Here is a 25,199-nt window from a genome sequence, read left to right as displayed (position 1 = left end):
CAAAAATGAGTGCATCCTCTAAATATTAGCTCACCGTTATCACTCAAAGCATGTTTCAGAGACAAGTAAATATAAAGCAAACAGATCAATTATTTCACCTACTTTCTAACTTGAACAAGCTATATCATCCCTTAGAACCAGGATTAGCCATAGGTTTGAGAGGCTCTATGTAAGATGGGGATTTGAGTTGATTCCTGCAAGAGACTGGCCAGGTTCCTTATTGCTATATCTACCACAACTATGTCAATGTAATTTCCAGAATTACTTGTTTCCCATTTGCAAAACCAGAATAACCTATATAGGGCTCCCCAACAACAAATGTGTCTCCTTCACATCTGTTGTATTAGGTGAGCCCTGACTATTTCCTGCGGCAAGAGCATCTCAAGCCCAACCCAGGCATCCATTTGCTAACAGTGAGTGGATCAGACCTTCTCCTCTGCTTTTAGTCTTGCAGCTCAGACAGTGGATTTCTCCACAGGTTGTCAGGTTTTCTGCAGAAATCCACTGCCTGTAGTTAACAGTGACAGTCACTTGACAGAATTTGTTCAGGCAGGTCTCTCCCATCTCCAGTTCTGCAGTGTTAACACTGATCTCAAAACACAATGCAGGTGTCCTGACATCCGGAAACGTTCTTGAGTAGGAAGCTGAAGTGACAAGCTACAACCAAGGGTTTACTCACACAGACATGTGTCCTTGATCTAATTTCTCTGGGTGACTGAAGAAAATATTTATTTATTCATAATTTGATTTTTAGACCTCCCTACCCTGCAAGTGGACTCAGGACTATTGCCATAAAAACATGATTAAACATGGTAAAAAAGATGGGAGGGGAGACTTTACCAATTTCTGTTATCACTATTGTCCAGCTGACAGTTTTCTGGCTACTCTCAATGCTGAGATGTTTCCTAGGGTGAGGGGGAAGCCCAAAGTAGGGAGAGGGATGTGGAGAAAGAAAAGAGAGAGGCCCATAGTTGTTTCAAGTCATCTTGGCCTCAACCATAGGCCTGGTAGAAGAACGCCATTTTATAGGCCCTGTGGAGCTTAGGGTCCAGATTGCTACATACATTCCTGAGGAGAGGTTGTTCTTGTCCACATCTGGGAGATGCCACTTCAAACTTGAAGAAAAGAAACAAGTTCCCTATGAACAAATAAAACGAAATAGTTCCTAGCGACCAGTCTTCTACAACAGTTTTTCTCTATTATGGTACAATGATTATTTACAATGTGAGCCAATTTTCTCTACATACTTGACCAGCAGGCTGGTCAAAATACTGTCAGGTGGGTAGCCATGTCTGAGGCAGCAGAACAGTATGAGCCCAGTGGCACTTTTAGGACCAAAACAGTTTTATTATACCAGAATATTATACCAGACTTCATTGGTCTTAAAGGTTCCACTGGATTCTGTTCTGTAAAAATACTTATATCCATACATGTATTTTACTATTTTACATACGATGGAATTCTCATGCATACACACCACGTGGCAATGCATCTTCTGCTCCGGTGATTTTCAAACTTTTAATCTCTCCACATCAATTTGCCTCACAAAGAATCTCTGCACGCTATTGCTCAAGGACGAACACTCAGTTTGTGTGAGGTTCTGCCAGCTGGCTAGCCTGGTAGGGCTTTCACCATCAGCCCATTTAAACTGAGACACATTAAGCTCAGTGCAAAAGCTTCTGCTTTGCGTGCAGAAGGTCACAAGTTCAATCCCCATCCTCTCCAGACAGAAGGTGATAGGAAAGACCTCATCCTGAGACCCTGGTGAGCTGCTGTCAGTATAATCAGGCAATACTGACTTTGATGGACCAGTGGTCTGATTCAGTATAAGGCAGCTTCAACCCTATAGCTGCAAGAAAATAAAAACTCACAGGAGGTTAAAAAAATACCAAGGTGCAAAATCAGGTTAAATATATTTTTTATTACTCAGTTACCTATCCAAAACACTTCCCTGTGCGTTGGGCTATCTGTTCATCTTTCAATCGTTCTTCAAAAATAGTATAGGATCAGAATCAGTACCCCTAATGAAGCCTATTGGCAAATTGCAAAGGGAATTTGGGGGGGGGGGGATATTTTCCTAAAAATATTCATTTTACATGATTTCACACCATTGGCCTTGGCCTTTTAATATCTCCAGCCCTGTAGCTGCACATTGCAGAACACAAGTAGTCTATTCAGTGACATTTGATGAACCATTACTTTTCTTATCCCTGAGGAATGTCCTGCTATTTAAAACTTTAAAAAGCCCTGTCAGATTTTATTCTTTATTCCCTAAGGAAAATAAATGTTACTTAAAGCAAATCCATTCAAATTCATATTGCATTCTAATTTCAAGTTATTTCTTGCCTGATGAACTCAACACAAACTTTGGTTCATAGTCTCTATATAACTACAGCTTGAAGACTAGTTACGAAGGGAGATTTCAGCAGAACGTCTGAGAAATATGGTGAGAACACTTTGATAAGGGAACCAGTAACCCGAGGAAGGACTCATCCTCACTGAAGGTCTTCAATATAGGCTGGATAGCCTTCTACCAGGGATATTCTAGCTTTGGATTTCCTACACTGACTAAAGAGATGGTGCAGATGGTTCATTTCCACTTTGTCACCTAGGATTGTATTACTTAGAACTGGGTCATGCATTCCAACTCTACTGCATGTGAGCAGAATCAAGTTGGCCTTACTCATAGGGCATATTGACCATTTCCACACTGGGAACTTCGCTACTCTGGCTCCCATTCAGGAGCACAAATCCTGGGCAGATGAGGTGCACGGGGCCAAGTGCTCCCCTGTGTGGGAGCAGGAAGAGGTGCGGCAACCTGCCCCGGCTCAAACTGCAGACTGTAGCCCGGAGTGGAGCCTCTAGTGTGGGACTGGTCATCCACAGTTAAATGGAGAAAACTAGAAAATGTAAATTGATGGTTCCTTGATGCGGCTAATATCGGTTTCCCCATCCACCATAAATACAGTAGGTATCACTAATTTATATGACTTATAAGTTCAGAGTTGTGTAACTTTCCCTATAACTATAGTTCTAAGGATGAAGATGGTTTGCATGTACTCTGTTAATTAGTCCTGAGCATCACAGTGGCCAGGAAGATCTACACGTAACAGTTTGTGTATGTGTGCGTGTGCACATGTGTGTGTGTGTGTATTCCATTGTAACTTTCAGGCAACACTTACAAGCATTTAGAGGCAGGTTGCCTGCTAAGTAGCATCTGACAGCCAGAAGTACCAGAAACTTTGAAGCAATGGAAATGACCAGTGCTGATCAATCCCATTTCCTCATCACTCTTATTTCTTCTGCAGAACATTTAAATAACACATTTAAGCCAAGTGACTAACATCCATTACACATGGCTAGCCTCTCACAGGCTTTCTGGTATTTTTGAAAGCAAATACTTTTTCTGTATCAGGATCCTGCCTGCAATTTTCTCACAGTACTCATATTGTATTGTGGCTTGTTCATGTTCAGTACGTCCTGCTAAGATTACGTGACATTGGTTTCAGCTTTGGGGAGGGAGTTGGGAGCATTTTTAAATCCCATCATAATATAACAACACACACTGAATGTATGGCAACATGCACGGTACTCATACAATTCATGTTTTAGCACACAAAACGAAGAAGCAGCAATTCAGTTTCATGACCCCCTTTAACGAAACAAAAACAAATAGAAAATGGCTTCCTTACATGATCCCTTCACTGGATTATTTTTCTCTTTGTGAAGCAATATCTTCAGAAAGGTTCGTTTTCCCTTCTTTAATTAAAAGAGGGGAATTTGTGCTCATTCCTTTCTTGATCCGTATTGTTTGTGAGACAACTCTTGAGGCAGAATAGATAATGGTTCCATTTCTTTGTTATATAACCAAAATGCCTGTCCAATTTCTTCTAGCTATATATAAATGAATAAAAGAATAAAAGGTACACTGGAAAACTATTTTGATCCTATATGCAAAGAAATGTTTTCACCAGCAAAGCTGAACATTTGAGGGCTTCTCCTCAGGCGACTCGTATGGCAAGTTCTAAGAGAAACCAAAACATTTCCAATCAAGTGTGTGTGTGTGTAGGGGGGGGGGGGGGTTGTCTTCAGTTCTTCATAATTATTTATTGCCGGTTTTTACATAAAAAGAAATTTGAAATAAAGGTTTAGGCTTGTCTTCAGGTGAAAAACTAAAGAATGTAACTAGAAGCCTAAGAGTTTATAAGATAAGCAAAACAAAAAACAAAAAATCCTTATGACATCCACCCCGAAACAACACCTTCAACTGAACTGAGAATTATTTCTAAGCAAACATATGCAGGCAGTTGGGCTAAAAGTTTCCTCTAAAACCTAATTATATTATCTTCCTTCCAGGATCACGGTAAATGTTCAGAATATTATGATACAGATTTCTGCATTGTCGAGATTATTTTTGTTTAATGGTTAAAGGCCCGTATATTACACCAGACAGTGAGGATTTTAAAGAAAATGTGATGCAGCAAGTCCAAGAGCACCAAGGAGCATCTTTAAAAAAAATAGATTTGCATTCAGTAGCACTTTAGAGGCCAACAATATTTTTGGCGTATAAGCTTCCGAGAGTCAAAGCTCCCTTCATCAGGTATAATTTGGACTGGAGATCTCCGAGTCTTTCTCTCCTAGTCATAAGATGAGTGGGAAAGGTGTTGCAAAGAACGCACTCGGGATGCAGAGATACACTGTGCATTGCAATTAGCTTCATTAGAGCAAGAGAGGAAATGCTTGGGGGCCGAAAATTAGCATTTGTAGTGAGATCCTGCAGATCAATACAGCTATCTTCTGCAACTATCCTTTAGAAAAATAAAAGGGTATTCTTGTCTAGATTAATTTATCTCTTTCCAAAGAAGCAAGAAAAAAAATCTGCAAGTTCGTCTCGGACCTATAACATGCGTGTGGACATTTACTTCTTCAGGGTTAATTTTTTTCCAATTAAAAAAAAAACCTAACTCAAAATCTTCTCCACTCATTTCTCTTTCCCACTAGCTGTCACATTAAGATATTCCCCTCATCATGCTGCCTACAAACACAGGCATGGTCTCTTGGCTGCCTACACTTGTAACCATCTGTTACAATGGCAGCATGCCCAGTTCAAAGGAGTTTGCTTCATTTCTCAAAGACAGAGGTGTTAAGAAAGGTTTGGATGGACAGGTGACAGACAGTTTTGACATCTTTTCTCCAACAGGTTTTTTTTGTCCCTTGGGACATTTTTCTTCCTTTGGCCTACTTTGACAAGAGTACATCTGTTGGCAATCAAGGTCCACAATTTCCTTCAGCAGAGTATTACAGTACAGTAGAAGATCTCCAGTGTTTTCTTCTGCCAAAAAAATAAGATTATTTCATAGCCAGAACTCTGCCAAACAGCATATCCGAATAACATAGCTTCCAGACACACTGTTCTAATAATCTCACAGAACCATAAAGGATTCAGTCTGGTGCTAGCAAAACACGAGGAGTTCATTACATCACCAACTGCACATGCCCAATCAGACTTCCATAGTATACTCCCAGCTAACTGCGCCAAATGTTCTTAATGTTAACCTGCACAGCAGCAGAATCCTGAGCATAGCAAGCTTGCAGAATTTGAAAGAGGTAGCTATAGAAGGTAAACCATGATGGCTACAAAGTTCAACAGAAGTGTGTGAAATGTACATATCGATATTTCATTCTCCCTCCTTCCATGAGAAAGTAATCCCAGCGCTCTCTGAAGTTTGGGCTTAGGTCAGCATAATCTCATTGTACCCCTTCTGCTATGAATGCAACCTTTCCATGACCCATAATTGCCTGGGTAAAGCAACTGTTCATGTTTGGATCTTCCATTAGATCCCAGCGTTGCCAGTGACCTGCAGGAACCATGGAAAAATAAGAAGCACTGCAAACTACATTTTGCATGACTTTCTACTGAGGATTGCTGGATATCATAGAAATGACAGCTGTCAGTCCCTGGCAGATGGGTAGCCATATTGGTCTGAAGCAGCAGAACAAAATTTGAGGCCAGAACAAAGTTTGAGGCCCCTTTAAGAACAAAGTTTTTTTTTCCTGGACCTATTATGCATGTATCAGTTTTCAACACAGTCAGTTCACCAACCCTTTTAAATTGTCCTATTCAAAAACGTTTTTAAAACATTCCCATTCATGCACATGCTGTGATATTGCATTTGTTTGTTTTTCCAGTGATTATGCACCTTAAACAGTTCCTACCATAGGGGGATAAGAGTTTGAGGAGGAAATTCCATCGCTAAGCAACGTCAGTAACAAATCTTCTGCAATTAGTATTTTAATTCAAACCAGTATCGTTAAGATAGAGAACCTCGGTCTACAGAAATCAAGCTACGAAGGACTGCTTTCTGGGGGAAATTGCTCTAAACTGGCTGCCAGAAAGCCACCCGGAGTTAAGGCAAAGCCCCTTCCTTCCTAAGAAAAAGCCACATGGAACCCCCAAGGCTGTCCTCGGACAATGGGAGACTGAATCAAATTGTATGTTCACCTGATCACTGACACTGACGAAGAAGAAATCAGCAGCAGGCACCACAAGCCCCCCCCCCAATAGTCACTGATCAGAGGTGGAGCTTTGTAGTCTCAGGAGCAGTTGTGAAAGGAGGAACTGGCATAAATACCACAGGGTAATTTCTACTAATTTATATAGCGGTATAGCTCAGTTGTCAGGGCAAATGGCATGTTCATGTGATCGCTGACAAAGTGGCAGGTGCCTGAGCCCCCTTTGGTAGGTGAAAGACTGTGAGCTGGAAAGGGGAGGAGACAAAAAACATGCTGACATTTATGCATTTAAAAAGACAGTTCTCAGTGTTGTAACACAAGAAAAGTCATTGTAAAGTCTCCAGGTATTTCTCAACCCAGAGTAGCTACCCTAGCTCAGATCCACTCAGTTGAAAAGAAAACCTTTTCCAGTCTGTCAGTGAATAGCACCTCCAGAGTTCATGCGGAAAAGTAGTATATGCTTGGGAATCACTGATCTGGGTCAAGAATGTTCTATTAAATCATACTGGTGCATTGGAGGAGCGAGCTTCCCTGTCAGGAGATACAGAATCCGAGCCTCATGGTCAGGGTTCTCCTACCTGCAACACTTTTGCCATTACATCTTAGGTAATCACTGAAGACTGAGATGAAGCAGGAGCAGGGACACATTTTACAAATGATGTTTCCCCCTACAAATTGTGCTTTCCCTTTCCATCAAGTATTTATTTATTTATTTGTTTGCTTGTTATTTTATTTATATTTTCAATTTATTTCCCGCCACTTCCGAGACTGGCATATGGCGGGTTACAAGTCTCATAAAACCCCCACTAAAAGACATTAAAACCCCAACATGGTGGAAAAATCCCTACCCAAACCCCACTAACCAGAGGGGCAAGGAAGGAGGTCAGAATCGATACACTGCTCATACCCCCAGGGGGGGGGTCGATCTATCTCGCCGACCCTAGCCTCAACCATAGACCTGGTGGAAGACCTCCGTTTTGCAGGCCCTCCAGAATGCCAACAGGTCCCGCAGGGCCCACAGCTCACTATTATTTCAGGCTAGCTTGATCTCCAACATCAGTTGCCCCCCCCTCCCCGCAAAAAAAAGGAATAGCAACTTCTTCCCAGAGCCAATGTGTTTTTGGCAACAGTAGTGGCAACTCTCATCCGCTTCAGTGCTGTTGTCGCTCTTAGGAAAAGTCATTCCGTAGCTTCATTGGGCTGTTGCACTGGTGCCATTTCCCCCCCCCCCTTTTCCTCTCCCTTCTTGCAAACAGCAAAGCTGTCAGGTAGCCAAAAAGATGTGACTATACACCATTGTCACCAAAGGCAAAAGGATATAATGAAAAGGACAGTTCCTTTTCTCTATATAACGTTCATATGTTCACAGTAGTGTCGCTACACAGCCAAATTTCAATGGTGACACGATTGCCTAATTGTTTTTCAGGGAAAGAATGAGACAATTCTGAAAAGAGAAAAAATGGCACCAATGCAACATCTGACTGGGACACTGAGCACCAGCAAAGGGATACAAAAGACATAAAGCTTAAAGGAGGACATTTTCACCTTCCAGCCATTGAACATTTGGCTCAGTTCTAGAGTCAACTCACACAGTCAGTTCTTAGCATTCATGGAATGTCTCTCTCTACTTTAAGCAGCAAACATTTTTCTCTGTCTCTGTGTGTGTGTGGTAAGAAAAAGAGTTCATGCACTGAGGGAGGATGGGAAGAGCAAGAGCAAGAGAGAAATATTTCGATCAGGGAAAGAACAGGGAAAATCAGCAACACCAAGACAACTGCCCTCTAGTGCGAAATGGATTTAATTAATTAATCTCTGCATCAAACATCCCAGGGCTAACCCCTGTGTAGAATCCCCTACCTAATGCTTATGTCAACCTCTGCACATGTTCAGACAGCACCGAACAAAAAACTGAACTAAACCACCAAAGTTACAGCAACATTTGTGATTGTTATAGCAACCCATAATGATGCACAATGTCATGGCAATGATAAGAAAATAATTGGTTCTTATATGCCACTTTTTATACCCAAAGGGAGTCTCAAAGCTGCTGACAAGCACCTTCCCTTCCTTTCCCCACAACAGACACCCTTTGAGGTGGGTGAGGCTAAGAGAGCCCTGATGTTACTGCTTGGTCAGAACAGCTTTATCAGGGCTGTGGCGAGCCCAAAGTCATCCACCTGGCTATATGTAGGGGAGCAGGAAAATCAAACTCAGCTGCCACCGACATGGTATCTCCTCACTTGTGTGCTCATATTGCTTTGTTCCCCCCTTTTCCACATGCATTTTGTTCCCTCTAGTGGTCACTTCAATATTACATCTCTGTATCTCCAGCTTAGTTACATATTGAAGTGACACTAGGAGGGAGCAAAATACTTGTGGAAAAGTGAAAAGAGACCTGATGGGTAATGGGTGCAAACATGCGAAAAATAACATGTGGAATAGGGGGGGTGGACTGGATTCAGCAGTGAGAGAGGGAAAGGCCAGAGTCAAGTTGCTGGGCTCAGCAGAGCCTGAGTGGGTGGTGAAAGAGGGGAGAAGCCACAGGCAAAGGTGGCAAAGGTGGTTTCCCTTCCCCCAGCCATCATTAGGACTCTTGCTCTGACTATACTTGATCTTATCTCAGTACTCATTACACCTCAGTCAGGAACATAATCAGCTTAATCAACCTTCGCACCCCTGCATTAAAGAGTTAATGACTCTCATACACAACTATTGTAAGGATCATTAGGATAGGAGGGCAGGATGCTGTTTCCATTGGCTGCAGAGGAAAGGATGCACAGTAATGGGTTTAAACTTCAAGTACAACGATATAGGCTAGATATCAGGAAAAAAAAATTCACAGTCAAGAGTAGTTCAGCAGTGGAATAGGCTGCTTAAGGAGGTGGTGAGTTCCCCCTCACTGGCGGTCTTCAAGCAAAGGTTGGATACACACTTTTCTTGGAAGCTTTAGGATGCTTAGGGCTGATCCTGCGTTGAGCAGGGGGTTGGACTAGATGGCCTGTGTGGCCCCTTCCAACTCTATGATTCTATGATTCTATTATAGTGAGCAGCTAGATTCAAGGAGCTTGCTAGTGGCCAACAAGATTTTGGAGGTATATGTCTAAGTGCCCTTGATTAGACAGCTGCAAGTTGGTGAGGTTGAGCAGCCTTTCGGTTTGGGGGAAAGACAACTTTACAAATATGCCTCCAGTTTAATTCCTAATTCCTTTATTCAGTCAATACCAATTTCATAGAACACAACACTCTCTACACCACAACACACTGTGTTTTTTGGAGGGATGGAAGTTGTCTCTTACCCTTTGGAGTATAATTTGTGTGAGAATTCTGAGTCCCCCCCCCAAAAAAAGGTATAGAACTAATCCAGAGCATTAGATGAAGCAGAGCAGCATATTATTTGCTCTTTCAGAGGTTCTGAAGACACTTCTAATACACTGACAATTTTATACATGCAAGCCTGAACGCTACGTTATTCTGCAGTTGCCTACATAACAGATGACTGACAACCCCTTTCTCCTTACAAAGCAGCCGGGGGGGGGGGGTGCTGACCACTTCCCCTTATCAGCTGGTTCCCCCACTAAAACCCTTTTCCAGCCCCAGCCACTTTGGCCCATATTAGTATACTGGATCTGCCTCAGAAACCTGAAAGAGGAGAAAAGGGAAAGCAGCTGAAGGAGGAAATTTCAGGGGGAAAGCAGCTGGCACAGAAATATTAAGCACTTTCTTCCCCCTTCACATTCGCCTTTAATACACAACAAAGAAAGATGTCTTTCAGGGTCACAGCACAAAGGCAGCACCAGCAACAGGAAGCGCACTAGCAGCACTCGGTGCAATGCTTTAGTGACATGAGGCATTCCTACCGGCCAACCTTGAAACAGCCAGACTTTAGAAGAGGTAAGGAATGCCAGCATCCTGCTGCTGATCTAGACACATATAGATCTGCTTCTTTCTGATAGTTTACAGTCCATGGAGAAAGCCCACCACTGGCAATTATCACATTTTTAAAATTAAAAACAAAAAGGTATACTAAAACAACAGCAGGAAAGCCATTTAGGCTCTCTGATGCATCCCTGGGTGCCTTAGGTCATTTTCCAAAACATAAATGAAACTGCTGGGGATGTATCTTTTGTCCTAACCAGCAGTAAGTAGCTTTGGGGGCTAATTAGTTGCCTAGGTAAAAACAGCAGTAATTTTCCCCTGTGCTTGGAACGGCTTAGACGGGTTTTTCACCTTCCAGTGTATATTCTTTGAGAGAGGCAGTAAATCAGCAGGGTTATGGAAAGAGCCAGCTTTCGACAGGAACCCATTAGACATATCCATGTGATGTATCTCACAGCTTTTACTGTAATACTTTCCAGACAGTACATTTTAGCTCCTGGTTCATTAAGTGTTATATATCCAGTCCTTGGGCAAGAAAGAGGCAGTGGGAAATGCCTTGCCTGTGTTGGCCCTGATTCAGCTCCATGTACGCACAGCAGCCAGAGCTGCTTGCATGTAGTTAGTGAGAGGGGAGCAGAAGAACAAAATCTGCCCCCAGCTTCTCGGCTTTCCTAAAGTACTAATCAGTGATGTCTACCGCTATCTCAGAGGGGCAAGGAATTGCTCACACAGAGCAGCTATCTGCACATATGATGCCTGCTTCAGCATGCATATGGCTCCCAGGTGGATTGGGGCAGCTGTCTTCCATACGGAACCAACATCATGAGCTGCATTAAATCTCTGGCACTCTCTCTCCCTCCCCCCCCTCTCTCTCTCACACACACACACACACACACTTAGGTGGTATTTGGTGGTATGCCAAAACTGAATCCAGCACATGCACACAACTGCTGGCACTGCACAAGCTAGGCTTTTCCCCAGAGCTACCACACTCTGGAACGGTCATGAGAAAAAAGATGAATCTACATTTCACCTCCTGTTTTTCATTTGATTCTCAATAAAACAATCTATTTTGATGGTAGATTTTCTTTCCTCCGATGCATCGTCTATTTCTTATAGGACTCAAGTGAGTGTTATGGAAAAAAAACCAAAGAAAATACTTGTCAGCTATCCCAAATTTACGTCACTGTATCGCATGCAAGAGTCTGAAGTAAGACAAGCCTATAGGACTAATGACTCACCAGTACAAATGCAGCTCGCCAGCTATGTATGGTGGCCCCTCAGAAGTTTGACAAATCTTTTGGTTTTGCTGCATGCCGACTGCAAGAAGGGACTTGTTTGGCTCCAGAGGGACTCAAGAGTACAGCTGGTGGGCTGCGTCCAGTTTGGTAGGTTGCGACTTATGCAGGCCCACAAAAGAGGGAAAGTCAGAGAGGAAAACAGGTCTCTAATTTAGGAGACTTGTGATGTCCCATAAGTCTCAGGTCAACCAATATAATTCACAACATGGCCCTTCTGTGGATACTTAAATCCACAGACTGCATCCATGTAGAGACAAGAGAAATCTTTCTACAAGCATAAGGGAACATCTAGATTCCCCCCCCCCCACCCCATCCTAAAAGTTAGAAAAATGGAGAGGGATTAATTCCCACAAAATATGACACTCTCTGTGTGAGCACCTCTGTCAGCCTGCCATGAGAGACAGAGGGGTCAGAGCCATGCCTTGTGGACAGATAAGCAAACACCATGATGCTGCAGGTGCTCAAAGAGAGGGGGAGAATAAGAGCTGCTGACATGCAAACACACACTGCTCTGTGGTATGGCATGGAGGCAAGAGGATGGGGCAGGTAGAACAACAGGCTATGAGACAGACAGGAGACAAGTTCAATGGGGAGGGTCTGGAAGATGGGCAGGAGGCCACAGTAGTGGGGAGGGGCAGGCATGATTCTCATGGGTCCCTATGGCAGGGGGAAGTGGAAGTACAAAGGTGGATGGAGGAGAGAGCTAACAGGGGAGGTCAGGATTCTCTTCATGACTCTATAGTTCCCTCCTTATTGTCTCTAATATGCAGGTGTGTCTCATCTACAGCTGAAGACCTATGTCCTGCTCTGAGTTATTTGGAGGAAGGGAACTGGGGGGAAGGTGTGGAACAAGTCGATCAAAATAAACCAACCAACTTGAAAGCCAATATGGTTGGGACACAAGGAAATTATGGAAGAAGCACAATTCAAGTGTAGCCCTACATTTTAACTACAGATTACAAAGGACTGGTTTAAAGCACCTAAATACTGGTTTCGCATTCTGATTTAGGTTTATGGATGGCAGAGAAAAAATAAATGGTATAACAGCCTGTGCTACTGAATATATTCCTTCATATTTTTCCAATATGTAAGAATCCCAATAAATAAGAATAGTAGCATTTCAGGCTGAAAGCCTGTAGCCTTGCTTTTCCTTGTGTAGATTTTCTAGCTGTGGGGAGTTTCTAACATAGACGAGTGATCCAGAATCTGAATCTCCATGATCTAACAGCTACAGTCTTCTCTGCTGCCTTCTATCACCTCTTCCTTCTAGCCATGTAAATCCAGGCTTAAAGAGGACTTTAAGGGGAGAAGCACTGTGTTTTTGAACAGCTTTTTCCCAGCCAGTGCCACAATTAGAATTTTGTCACTTTTCTTGTCTTGGCAGCCACTCTCAGGGCATTGAACTATGCACAAAACTATGTCAAGCATGGAGCCTTTACAGGGGCCTCCATGCAAGCTGATAGCTGGCTTTTCATCTACCATGGTACTTGTGTGTTGTACACCAGAAAGAAAATATGACAGACTATAACTCTCTTATAATCATTATCGATATACAGAAAAACCTTTCATTCACATTATTGTTCCCTCTGTTTGGGCTACATTCAGGACAGGACCCCCCCCATCACCCCACTTCAGTTATATTGCTCCCTTAGGGTCTCATTACATCTTGTGTAATGTCTGATGCAAGCAATGCGATCAAAATCAGATGTGTGACTGAGGACTTACTTTTTAAAGTACCTTTTGATGCCATTCTGTTCTGCAGCCCAGCATGGTAGGAGAGGATTCACTTTTCCCTGCCTGTCTGCAAACTTGTGTTCCCCAAGCCATTTTTTTAGTTCCAGCTATGGCAAAGGGGTGGGGGGAATGCTGAAGCCTTTCCTTCTGCTGTGCCAAGTTGTGGAGCAGAATGGGAGGAGAAAGTACTTCTGAAGGTGAGTAGACAGGTATAAAAACGTTTTCTTCTGGTTTGAAAAGCAAAATCATTTCAGTATTTCTGAAAAATCCAGGTTCTGAATACTGATATGGTATTTGGAACCAGGAACCAGAACCACTGAATTGTTGGGTTAAATAGACAAAGGAAAAAATATTTTTTAAAAGCCAGTCTGACCCTGGGGCTGGCTTGGCTTCTCCTGCAGGAGGGTGGTAAACTCGGCCACAGGAGAAGTTAGCCCCAGGATCTGTGTGAGGAGGTCTCTCCCCAACTCCTGAAGACCCAGCTCAGAGGTTTCTGTTGCCCGATAAAGTCGTCAGGCAACTGGAAATCGGAATTATCATGTCACCAATTGTTGGGTTGTTTTTAACTGTTTCAATTGTTTTAACATTATTATTTGTACTTGCTGACTTTTGTGAGATGGCAGGGGTCATAGGGGTGGGTTATCAATTCAATTCAATTATAAATACTGCAAACCACCTTGAGCCAGCATGGCCAGGAGTGGTAATTAATAAATAAATAAGCAAGCCAGCCATTTGAAGAATATGTAAGCGGGGAGACACATCCCTGCCTCTTACAGACCCATCTCTGAGGCTTCTGCTTCGTTGTGGGGGTTTAAATTGCAGCACAGCAGAGGATGGCTCAGGTCTGTGTGGGGCTGGGAAACATCTCTCTCCACCTGAGAGGATGAACTGGGGCTATGGGAGCAGAGAGTTCCCACCACCCCAGCTGCTCAGCTGATGTTCACAAATAAAAGCTTTTTTAAAAAACGATTTTTATTCAGACTAGCTATATACGTAGTCAAAAAGATTCTCTAATCTGTATTAGGTTTAGAAAATACTGGAAGACACTGACAAGGTATTTTTTCAGTAATTTTTCCAGCTTGGTTTAGTCAAATGGTGAATTCTTAAAGGTGAATTCTCAGTCTCGTTTCTGGCATGACTTGCAACAAACATTTCGTATAATGAGACCCTTAGCTTCTTGTTAACATAAAATTTGGATGCTTTTGACATTTGTTTCAACTAAAATTTCTTCCTGCATTTTGGAGTTTCAAACTATTTTTCCAAATTGTGCTTCATTTTCACAGTGAAACTGGTCATCAGGCATTTTTCACTGTTCTTTTCTAAAGTCTGCTTATTTATTTACATTATTTATATTCCACCTGTCTCATTGAGACTCAAGGAGGATTACAAGGTGTGAATCAGAGAAATCAGCAGGATAAGACATCTGATAAATGACGTAATGACTAAGATCACAGAAATCTGAAAACAGAATTGAAGCACTGGACACAGGAATAGTTTAAGGATTCGTGGGGCCCATAGCACCAGAGCCAGTTTAAGCATTTGCAGAGTACAACTGCAGTGGGGGCAGCCAGACTGGGGAGACAGGGGACCCCCACAGTGGAAAGGGATGTCATTTCAAGTGTTCTTAAAGGGGAGGAGGAGAGAGGCTACAGCACTGATCCATTGTGTATGGGGGGGAGGCACTGTGTGGGGCTCCTGGAAGTGCAGGGCCATAGGATGTGCTACATGGATAAACCAGCCCTGATTGGATGTAATGTGTAAATGCTCAAAACTGGAATTACTTAGGTAGAAAACAGAAAAGGGAGAGGGCAAGGTGAATCCACCAGACAGACCACGTATCACAGACACTTTCTTGGAGTTGAAATGGCCACGAGTTTATTGCTGAGCTGACAGGGCCTTGATGCCACATAGGACAGCAGATCCCAGCATCAGCTGTCCCACCTGCTAGCCAATGAACATACGTCCAACTGTTGGGTGTGTCCCCTCCAAGTCGTCATCCCAAAATTCCTTAAAAGGGTGCCCACAGGTAAGGAAAACAGTCACATCCACCATTCCTCCCCCAAACATGGATCCGATCCATTGCGGATACTGCCAGAAAGCAGTCATGGCAAAAAAACAAGAGATTTAATGTGACAACCCAGCATGTAAAAAGCAACAACCCAAAACAAAAACAAACTCCAAAGGACAGATGGACGGCTGAGTAGCACAAAACATGAGGTCGATTGCACACTGCAGAATGGCAGAGCTTCTTCTTATCCTGGTGGGAGGATCAAAAGATCTCACCATGATCTACCCTGCCTGAGCCCTAACCTCAGCCATGCCAGGCTGTGACTGATGGCCAGGCCAGGAAAGTGAACCTCCAAGTGCCCACGGTAGCAGAAAGCCTCAGGAGAGCAGCATGGCCATGGTAGAGCAGGAAAGGTCCCCCGGCAAAAATCCTTCCTCTTCCCCTGGGCCTGCAAACAGGGCCCCATGTGAGCCTGGGTCCCATGCATGCAGCAAAAAGATGATATATACTGTACACAGTAGTGTAGCTCACAGTCATATTTTCTTTATTAAAACATCTTCTTGAACCACTATGTTATAATATATACCTATTATCTTTATTAAAACACCATCCTAACCATTCTGTTGAATATAGTTTGCAGAATGCCACAAAAGTAAGGGCCTTCCTGATCTTCTCAGGCAGGCAAAGTGATATATATCCCCGTGTCGTTTAATATAGATTTAATTACTTTAGCTCATATGCATTGTTTTTCCTGTCTATGTTCTCGGTATGCATCTGCAAAGGGATAAATGCTGCAAAACAAAACCAAACCAATATTGATGCAATTGAACTTGCAGTTGTCTCATGGTAACTGTTGTGTGATGTTTTAGCAATGCTCCGGAAAGCAAGGGCACCTCAGTAGGGAATCTTCACACTTCACACATATTAAACCATATATTCCTCTCTCTTTTTTGCAATGTTTAATTTGTTCACATGTGAGAGCTGAAAGGAGGAAAAACATGGAAAGGAAAAATTATCAAAGAACATGACTGAACCTTGGAAAAGGTCCTGGCTAAACTAGAATTAAGGAGGATGGAACAGAGTGCAGAAAGACAATCCGTGACAAGCCAGGAACGGAAAAAGAAATCCACTCTTCCCTCCTAAGAAATTAAACCAGCGGCAATGAAGGCATTTCCCCAACGATGTTAACTTGATCTCTCACTTTCAAGGCTACTCACCTTCTACTTCCGTTCCATCTATGCTGCTGGTTAGAAAAATGCTGGAGAAACATAACTGCTCAAAAAGCTTCATGAGTAGCAGTGGAGTCAACTAATCACTCCGAGTAAGGATTGGGAGTGAATTTACATGTGCACAAGGAACTGAACCCTTTTCTTAAATGTTATTGGGGAGGGAAGGCAACAAAGAGTCGAAAAGCAAGTTGACACAAGGCAGTGTCTTTGATTCTCCAGAGTTCTAATTCCAGCAGACATCTGTGGTCCAGTGATCTCTTTCAACTCACTCTTTCCATGGAGGGAGGAGGGGAAAACAAAGTTCAAATTAGAACGCTAAAGAAGCATCAAGAGTTGAAAGTGGCTGCTGATCTGTACTCAAATGTACTCAAGTGTACTCAAAAGGCCAAAGAAATTTACCAGGGACAGTGAGGCTGCAGTTCTATGCCCAGTGGAAGACCCACTGACCAAATGAGCCTGGATCCATAGGGATAACTGTACAGATCAGCAAGTTCAAAACAGGAATGAGAAAGCACATGAATTCAAAGGTCTGGGGATTTGTTTCTCTCAAAATACGGGATTATTCATTTAGGACAATGAGCTCATTGTTTTTCCTCTCTGAACAGACCTGTCACCAAATCTGCCCTATGAAAATATCACTACAAGGATATACAGTGTGTAAGCAAACACAGTATAAGAACAGGATCTCTAGTCCTATGAGCAGTGAGAAAATGCTATTGGATTTGCTTACTTTGCTCTTGCCACTCTTGGACTAATTAAGCTGTGAGATCTGCTCATTTTTTCCTTCCTGGATGGCCCCATGGTGATGGCAAACCTGTATTTCATGAAAGCTTGAACAATCCCAAACTGAGTTGGCATCTTGGGGGTGATTTCCATTAGTTTAGCTCATATTCTGTTTTTCCCCCCCAAAGCACCACTGAGTACAGCATTAATTGGGTGGGGTGCAGCCAATTTCTTTTCAATCAGTTCTGAAAAGTTGCTGCTTTTCTGAGCAAAAGAATCTTGAAGACATCAAGAATTACTGATTGCCACTCTGAGATGGTAGGTGAATTTCCTCTAGGCCAGGCTGGATTCTAGAGATTTTTGGTGGTAGTGGGGGATCACTTGGGCATGAAATTGGGGTTACTGTGGGTGAGCAGGTAATTGTGAGTTCCTGCGTTGTGCAGGGGCTGGACTAGATGACCCTAGAGAGGTACCTTCCAACTCTATGATTCTAAGAGTGTCTAAAGTGAAAAGCAATTCCTGTCCTGTCCAAAACACATGAAGTGAAAGGACAGTGAACTGTCCCTATATGCGTAGCAATTATTTATGCCACATTGGATGCTGCCATAGAAAACGAACAATTCTTCCCACCCCAGAACTGCAGAATACATGTACGATTTGCATGATGGAAACAGAGACACTGTTATAGTCATACCCTGAACAACCTTGGCATTGCATCTCATTCCAATCTAAGAGGAGGGCTATTCCAATCTTATAGGAGGAGGCATCCATGAAAACAGTCGCTGTTTATGCAGTTGCTTGTGATTGATACGCCTGACTGAGAAGTTGAGTCGGACTGTACCCAGAACCATGATCATCTGCTCTGGGGAAAGGACAGAAGGAGCAGAAGGCTATGGTTAGATCTCCTCCTTCAGATTTTTCTCTTAGCAGATGACTGCAGTCATATCTCCTGGAGCAGAGGGAAATATATGCACGCTACACCCATTTGTGAATGTTATTCTCTCTCTCTCGCTCTCTCTCGCTCTCTTAATGGTCTGATCCTGCATTTTTATTGGAATGGGGTCATCACATTTCAGATTAAGCACACCCATATATATGCATATCTCAAATAAGCTAAACTAAAGCCAAGTCTTGCAAGCTTAAATGGACTCCGGGGAATGGTAGAGGACAGGAAGGCCTGGATGATCATTGTCCATGGGGTTGTGATGGGTCGGACATGACTACACAACTAACAACAACAAAGCCAAGTCTATCCTAGCCATGACCATTCACATGAAGACGGAAGAAGCTGTTAAGCAATCTTGCACAAGGTCATTCACGAAACCTACAGTATTGCAGTCCTGTCTCCATTCAAGAAATAGGCCTTTAGCCAATCTCTATCACACAGGAGAAAAAAACACTTTCCCAAGCCAAATCAGGACAGCTATTGTTACAAGAAATTCGAAGATATTCTAAATAAAGGGTGGTAATGCACATGGGAATCTGCTCACAGAACAGAACACACATATACATGTGTGTGTTTTGTCTTAAACTAATCCATCATGAGCTTCGTTCTGTTTCTTACGGTGCTGTTTCCGTTAAGCAGCTTCTGGGTCTTAGCTTATATGGCGGGTGCCAGACTCCGGTTCCCACCGTCTAGAAAGTGAGATTGCCAAAATATTTGCTAAATCATTAGAACCTAAATATGAAGTCATAACGAGGGTATTTGCTTCAAGGATACTGATGAGAAAAGCAGTTGCTATACTACCTGGGCTGATTTACAGAACAGATGGACATGTATGATTTACAAACTTTGAAATATGTTCCTCTCTTCTACAGAAATGTTGTGTGTTTCATTAGTAAAGTTTGTGGAGACTGTGTAGCCCAGAAGTGAAGAGAAAATGTAGTTCAAGTAACACATTACTTGAAATAGGTTTTAAATCTGGTCAGCTTATTCAAGTCACAGAGTTTGTCCCTGGGTGCCAGTGAGTGTCAATCTGTTGGTCATAATTTTCTCACAGGTGAGTTATGAGACCAGGAGGGAGGAGAAAGAGAGGGTGAGCAAAGAGAGGGACATGTGGTAGGGTCACCCTATATATGGTGTATTTCATGAACATTTTGCACTGCTTGTGGCTTAGTAATGTTATATTTCTATAAATTATAAATATAATAAATATGAAAACAAAAAACGTCCATTGAGACCCCTGCATTATATCTGAAGAGCGGGAAAAGAAGAATAGTCACTTTGCAAATGGTTACCTGAATTTACAGTAAGCACAAGAATCCTCACTTCAAAAGGTTTGAGAACAGCTGCTGTAGGCAAATGGGGTTCAGGGTTGCCAGGTTTACTAGTCCAGGCAAGGGACCCCCGCTTTCCATACATTCCCCCTGAATTCGCCCCTAAATTCACCCCAACCAAGAAGAATGTAATTTTTTAATATAATGTGCTAACATCACTCAGAAGTGACATAGGCACATATCAGGGAGTGATGCTCTGGTTTGGGGGCAACACTTTATGGTTTGAAGCAAATTCTATGATAGAGTTTTGCCCCAAAGCCCGAGTGTCACCCACCCACCCTGAAGTCTCTGACATCACTTCTGGGTGACATCAGTACTTCGGAAAGCTCCCAGGAAATGCCCTGGCAGTGCTGCTGCATCTGGCAACCCTAAATTCTAAGTCCCTCTGCTACTTATGCAGCCCTTCTTCTAAGTAGCTCAGATCAGCCAATCTGGTCTTCCCCTTTCCCTTCTATTCTCACAACAATCCTCTGAGATAATTCTGACACAGAGATGATGATTGGTCCAAGGACACTTGACTAAGTTTTGTGGCTGAGGGGAAATTTAAAACAATACAAACATGCTAGACTGGAAGAAATCAGGCCACAACTTTATTGATTACAGATCTCTTAAAGTCTTGGTGCAACATAAGCTGGAGTCACTGGGTATCGCTGACAGCTCCACTGCTGACAGTGATCCATGCTCCCCAACCCACCTGTTGATAGTAAATGAACAAAAAGAACTAGCTTTAAGGCCAAAGCCCATGTCCCAACCTTCTGCCATCCTCCTGGGAGCATGGTCAGCATGCCAGTCCCAAAGCTCATCACCCCTAAAGCCCCTTTAGAGGACTTCCTGTTTTAAGGTCATACAGGGAACCTACACCTAGCTTGCTGGCAGACAACTCCAAATGCTCCAGAACCCTTCTTTTTAAAAACACAGTGCAGATCAAAGTGAAGCCTGACTATCAAACCTGCTGGCCCTGTCCCCACACCGTATTGCTAGCCATGCAGAAAGCAGAATGTGGCTTGGCCCCATGTGGCTTTGTTGGTGCCGGGCACAATTGCTCAGAATCTCCTTGTCCCCTCCCCTTTCTGGACACAGAAAATCCTCCATCTTAAGGCTGCATGCTGGACGTTCCATTCATTTTCAATCAATGGGACTCACACTCAAGTGCTGATAAGCTTGCTGGGTATCCTCCATTGGAATTAACGGGGAAATTTTCGATGCCTAGGAGTTGAGCATGTGCCTGTGGAATCAGCATTATTGAATAGTTCACTAAAACAATCCCTCTAGGAAGCAAGATCTGATCAGACATACTCCCTACACACACGACAATTATGAGTTTCCTGAAGCAGACAGCAGTAGTCTGGGTTCATGCACTGATTCAGAAAACTAGCATGGCTCACCAGCATCCCATCCCTGTACAGTAGTGGTGCATCTTTTCATGAAAGCAATTAATTTGAATGGCACCACCCATTTTCAGAAAGCAAGTACACTCATATAGTTCAAGAGCCACTGGAATAGTTTAGGTCAAGAATGGGTTTCTGGGCTGCAGGAAATGATGATCGTGCATGCTAGTTTGTTAATGCTTCTTGATCATTGTGCATTCAGGTCGAGCACTTTCCCATCTGGCTGTCTTCATTTGGGGATTTTTGTTAATAGAAATTACAATATAAAGTGTCATAATGGTTCTGCTACATAGCTATTATGCACATTTGCATCACTGCTTCTATTATGCAGGCCCCAGAATTTACCAAAGACACTGAGGTTCTGATAGATGTGGTATCTCCTCTATGCCATCCGGCTATTATTTGTTCTACTCCACCAGCAGAACGTTCAGTCTGGATTCAACCACAGGTTTCAAAGTCTTTGTATTAAAATGTATTATTGAATCTTTCCCTCATCTGAACATTAAAAATGCAGTATATTCTATCCTATGTCAAATACAACAGGTTAGTTTCTCCATAAATGGAAAGAAGGCAGTCCCATCAACAGAATGGAAATTTTCTACCTTCCCAATCCTGTCACAGTCCATCGAGCTTCCTGAAATGGTCTCTTGTCCCCTCAGAGCGGCTTGGGGGGGGGGGGGATCAATTCAATGCAAAGTGGGAGAGTAGAAATAATTCTGCAGCCCCAACATTCAAGCTTCCCAACATCAAAAAATATTGTTCATGGAGGACGGGAAAGAGCCACAACCCTTGTGTCCACAGATCCAGTCCCATGCGTATTTGAACTGAACAACTGCCTTGAGCAGAGACAGTGACATTTAAAATTTCATAATCACAGCATAGGATCCATCTAACCACTTTGATTCTTACAGACTGAAGTTCACCTGAAGAGGACTTTCAAGGCCACCAGAACAATACGCCAGGAATATGGGTAAATATTAATTAATAAAGGCATGAGGAAGGTGGAGAAGGTAGGTCTCTATCTGCAACTAAAAGGTGAAATTCTTCCTAATGAGTATATTCTCTACATTTCATAGTATTCCAGGAGCATTTGCAATGTTTTCCATCTTCTTTATACTATTTAAAATTTTTAAAATTTAAATTTTTTAAAATTTAAAATTAAACAGAGCAACAAATATTTATGACTAGTATTTGTGCTAATTCCTTCTCATCCCCATGTCAATTCTTAGTAAAGAGTATGCATGTCTATATGTATATATATTATAATATATTTATATTAAAGCACCAAATCCCACATGTTCAGCCAAGTGGATGACTAGCTGGTTCTGTTTCCAATACACAGAGTAAGATATCAATTTCAAACCAATTCACACAGAATAGTTAGTTGGGATCATTTGAAACAAAGCTGCCCATATTGCCTGAGGCGTATTCTGAAGAGAACGGGAAATAAACCTTTTATACAAATAATAAATATCCTATCACCAACATGAAACTTAACTCTGTTTTTCATCCAGATCAAAACAATTGATTCGCAAAAGCCAGAAGTAAAAAATTAATTCCTAATGATTTCATAACTGTTACATACAAACTGGGCTCCAGAGTACAAGATGACAGTCCCGGCCCCAAAGAACTTACAAATTACTCTGGCATAAGGAAAATGGCAGCGGACATTAAAAAGAGAAGGATATGCTGTCATTCAAGTTACAACCTTCCACAATCTCACCCTTAACAAATGTAATAAGAAACAGAATCGTATCCATGAGCTTTCTGTACTTTATTTATTTGTATGAGTTCACTCTATACCATACTTTGATCAGGGACATTGGCAGTTCTCCAGCCAGGCATTCCAAAATTCTTAGGGCAACATTTCAGGACCCAACCCATCACCCTGCAGTTACAGGGCAATTGCAGCAAAAAGCATTTCTTAGACCCCAGGAGTCAAATTGGGAGGAGAGGGTCCTGCCTCCCCTGCCAGCACCATTCTCCCAAGCCAAAACAGCTAGGGAGAGTAATTTATCCATCTTTGAAGTTTCACGGGCACAGAATATGGTGCTCAGGAAAGTGGAATGAAGGCAAGTAAGATCACTTTCTCCTTCCACACTGTCATATAGGAAGGCCAGCCTCCAAGTGGGACCTGGGGATCCCCTGGAATTGAAGCTCATTTCCAGACTACAGAGATCAGTTCCCCTCGATAAAATGGATGTTTCAGAGAATGGACTCTATAGCATTGTACCCCAGTGAGGTTCCTATCCTCCCTAGGCTCTCTCCTCAAATCTCCATGAATTCCCCAATTTGGATCTGGAAACCCTACCAAGCCCAATCAGCCTCCTACGAACTTAAAAATGCTTTTTCATGCAGTCGCTGTGTAATTGCTGCGAAGGTGAATTGTATACAGGGAATAGTCTGGCTCCAACTCACCAAAAATGTAACCTGTAGTGTGGGCCAAAGTCTTTGGAAAAGATGGCTGTTATTTCCACTCCCCCAACCCCTCTTTACCACGGCTGATGTTTCTGCAAGTCTGCCATTGGCTAGAAACAGTATTTTGAGAATCTCAATAGAACATCCCTCTCAACAACCTAACATGGATGCTTGTATACATCCCATCCCAATGTAAATAGAAACACATACATGCATCCTGTAGATTCATTCTTTTCCAGAGCAGACTGTCTCTCAGCCACAATGAATGACAAGAATGAACTTGTGACAGGGTAACTCAGTGTGGTTTCTGCTTCCTATTATTCTGATTCCAATCCCATGCTGGCAGAGATGGAAGTATTATTTATTTATTTTCAGACTTTTAGCCCATCCTTCCCTGAGGGCTCGGGGCAAGTTAGAAATACAGTCCAAGATTTTAAAATCTAAGCATTGAACTAATTATAAAATAACCTTATAAAATGCAATAAAATCCAACCTAAATATATAACTAATTATACAATTTGCCCTATTCTGACTCCTGTCTACGGAGGGGTACAGTATATTAGTCAGCTCCTATGGATAGAGCCTTGATGGGGATCGGGAAGGGAGGCCAGCTGGAATAATATGTTTCGCAGCCTCAACCATATGCCCAGTGGAACAACTCTGGTTCACAGGCCCTGTGGAACTGCTTAAGTTCCTCATGGGCCCTTACTTCAACAGGCAATGTTCCACTTGGACAGGGCCAAAAAGGTCCAGGCCCTGGCTGGGGCAAGTTTGATTTTGGGAGGGGGCTGGGGAGGCTGAGAAAGTTCTGATCATTAGATCTAGGTGCTCTTGGGGGACCTATTAAGTTAATTCACCGTTGATTATCCCTAAATATGAATTCCTCTGTAGATAATGTCCCCTGCTATAATAAACAATATATTTTATTGAGCTGTTAGTGTTTGGCTGTTAGAGGCCTACCCGAGCTGGGAGTACAAAACACCTTGGGTCTGGATTGTTGTCTATATATGGATCTCAGCCACAGCCATAGAAAGCATGCCTTCAGAAATGTACAGGCCAAAAAACACCTTGATGGTAGATTACCTAACAACATTAAGTTGTTATTATATGCATTATTGATAATGTGTGCAAATAGACATAAGGCATACAAAGAGAGGCATCATCTGGGCATGAAATTGGGGTCACTGTGGGTGGGCAGGTAGTTATGAATTTCCTGCCTTCTGCAGGGGGTTTGACTAGATGACCCTGGAGATTCCTTTCAACCTTATGATTCTATGCCTTGGCTTGAAGCACATGTCTTCTTTCCACACATTTGGTGCCAAGTCATCTGCTGTGGATCATATTCTTCTGGTGCTAAACACTTTCTTACTTTTTGAAATCTATTGGTCTGTCAAGAGCAGAAACACTTAATCACAGCACATTGCTGCCCCTGCAATGATACAAGCAAACAGAAAGAAGTCAAAGGTCCAAGCCATTAGGTCTGCCAGCTCATCGTTTTCATTTTGGGCACCCGCTTTCATGGTTACATAGAATACTGCAACAGAATTCAACTAATGTCCATGGTATTCTGTCTCGTCGTGCTTTCTCTTCTTTATGCAGTGCTATGACTATATTTGCAATAACTGTATTTACAGGGGATGCAAAAGAATGCAGTTCAAAATTCTGTGAAAATGAACTTCTAGAATTCCTGATGAGTGTCACAGCACGTGTCGCTATTATTGCTTTCTCTGCA

General features: G+C 42.6%; 1 long non-coding RNA gene across 1 annotated transcript in view; it reads left to right on the top strand.

The window, feature by feature from the left end:
- Window positions 1-19,553, top strand: part of LOC143835327 (uncharacterized) — a 91,857-nt gene extending 72,304 nt beyond the window's left edge. Inside the window, exon 3 of the long non-coding RNA XR_013230095.1 lies at window positions 7,940-19,553. This is a non-coding gene — a long non-coding RNA (uncharacterized LOC143835327). The remainder of the gene's footprint in view (window positions 1-7,939) is intronic.
- The last annotated feature ends 5,646 nt before the right edge of the window (window positions 19,554-25,199 follow it).

Source organism: Paroedura picta, chromosome 4 (genome assembly GCF_049243985.1).
Source record: "Paroedura picta isolate Pp20150507F chromosome 4, Ppicta_v3.0, whole genome shotgun sequence".
Classification (NCBI taxonomy): domain Eukaryota; kingdom Metazoa; phylum Chordata; class Lepidosauria; order Squamata; family Gekkonidae; genus Paroedura; species Paroedura picta.
The sequence above is the reverse complement of the archived record's forward strand: the minus strand, read 5'-3'. Positions and strand labels throughout refer to the sequence as shown.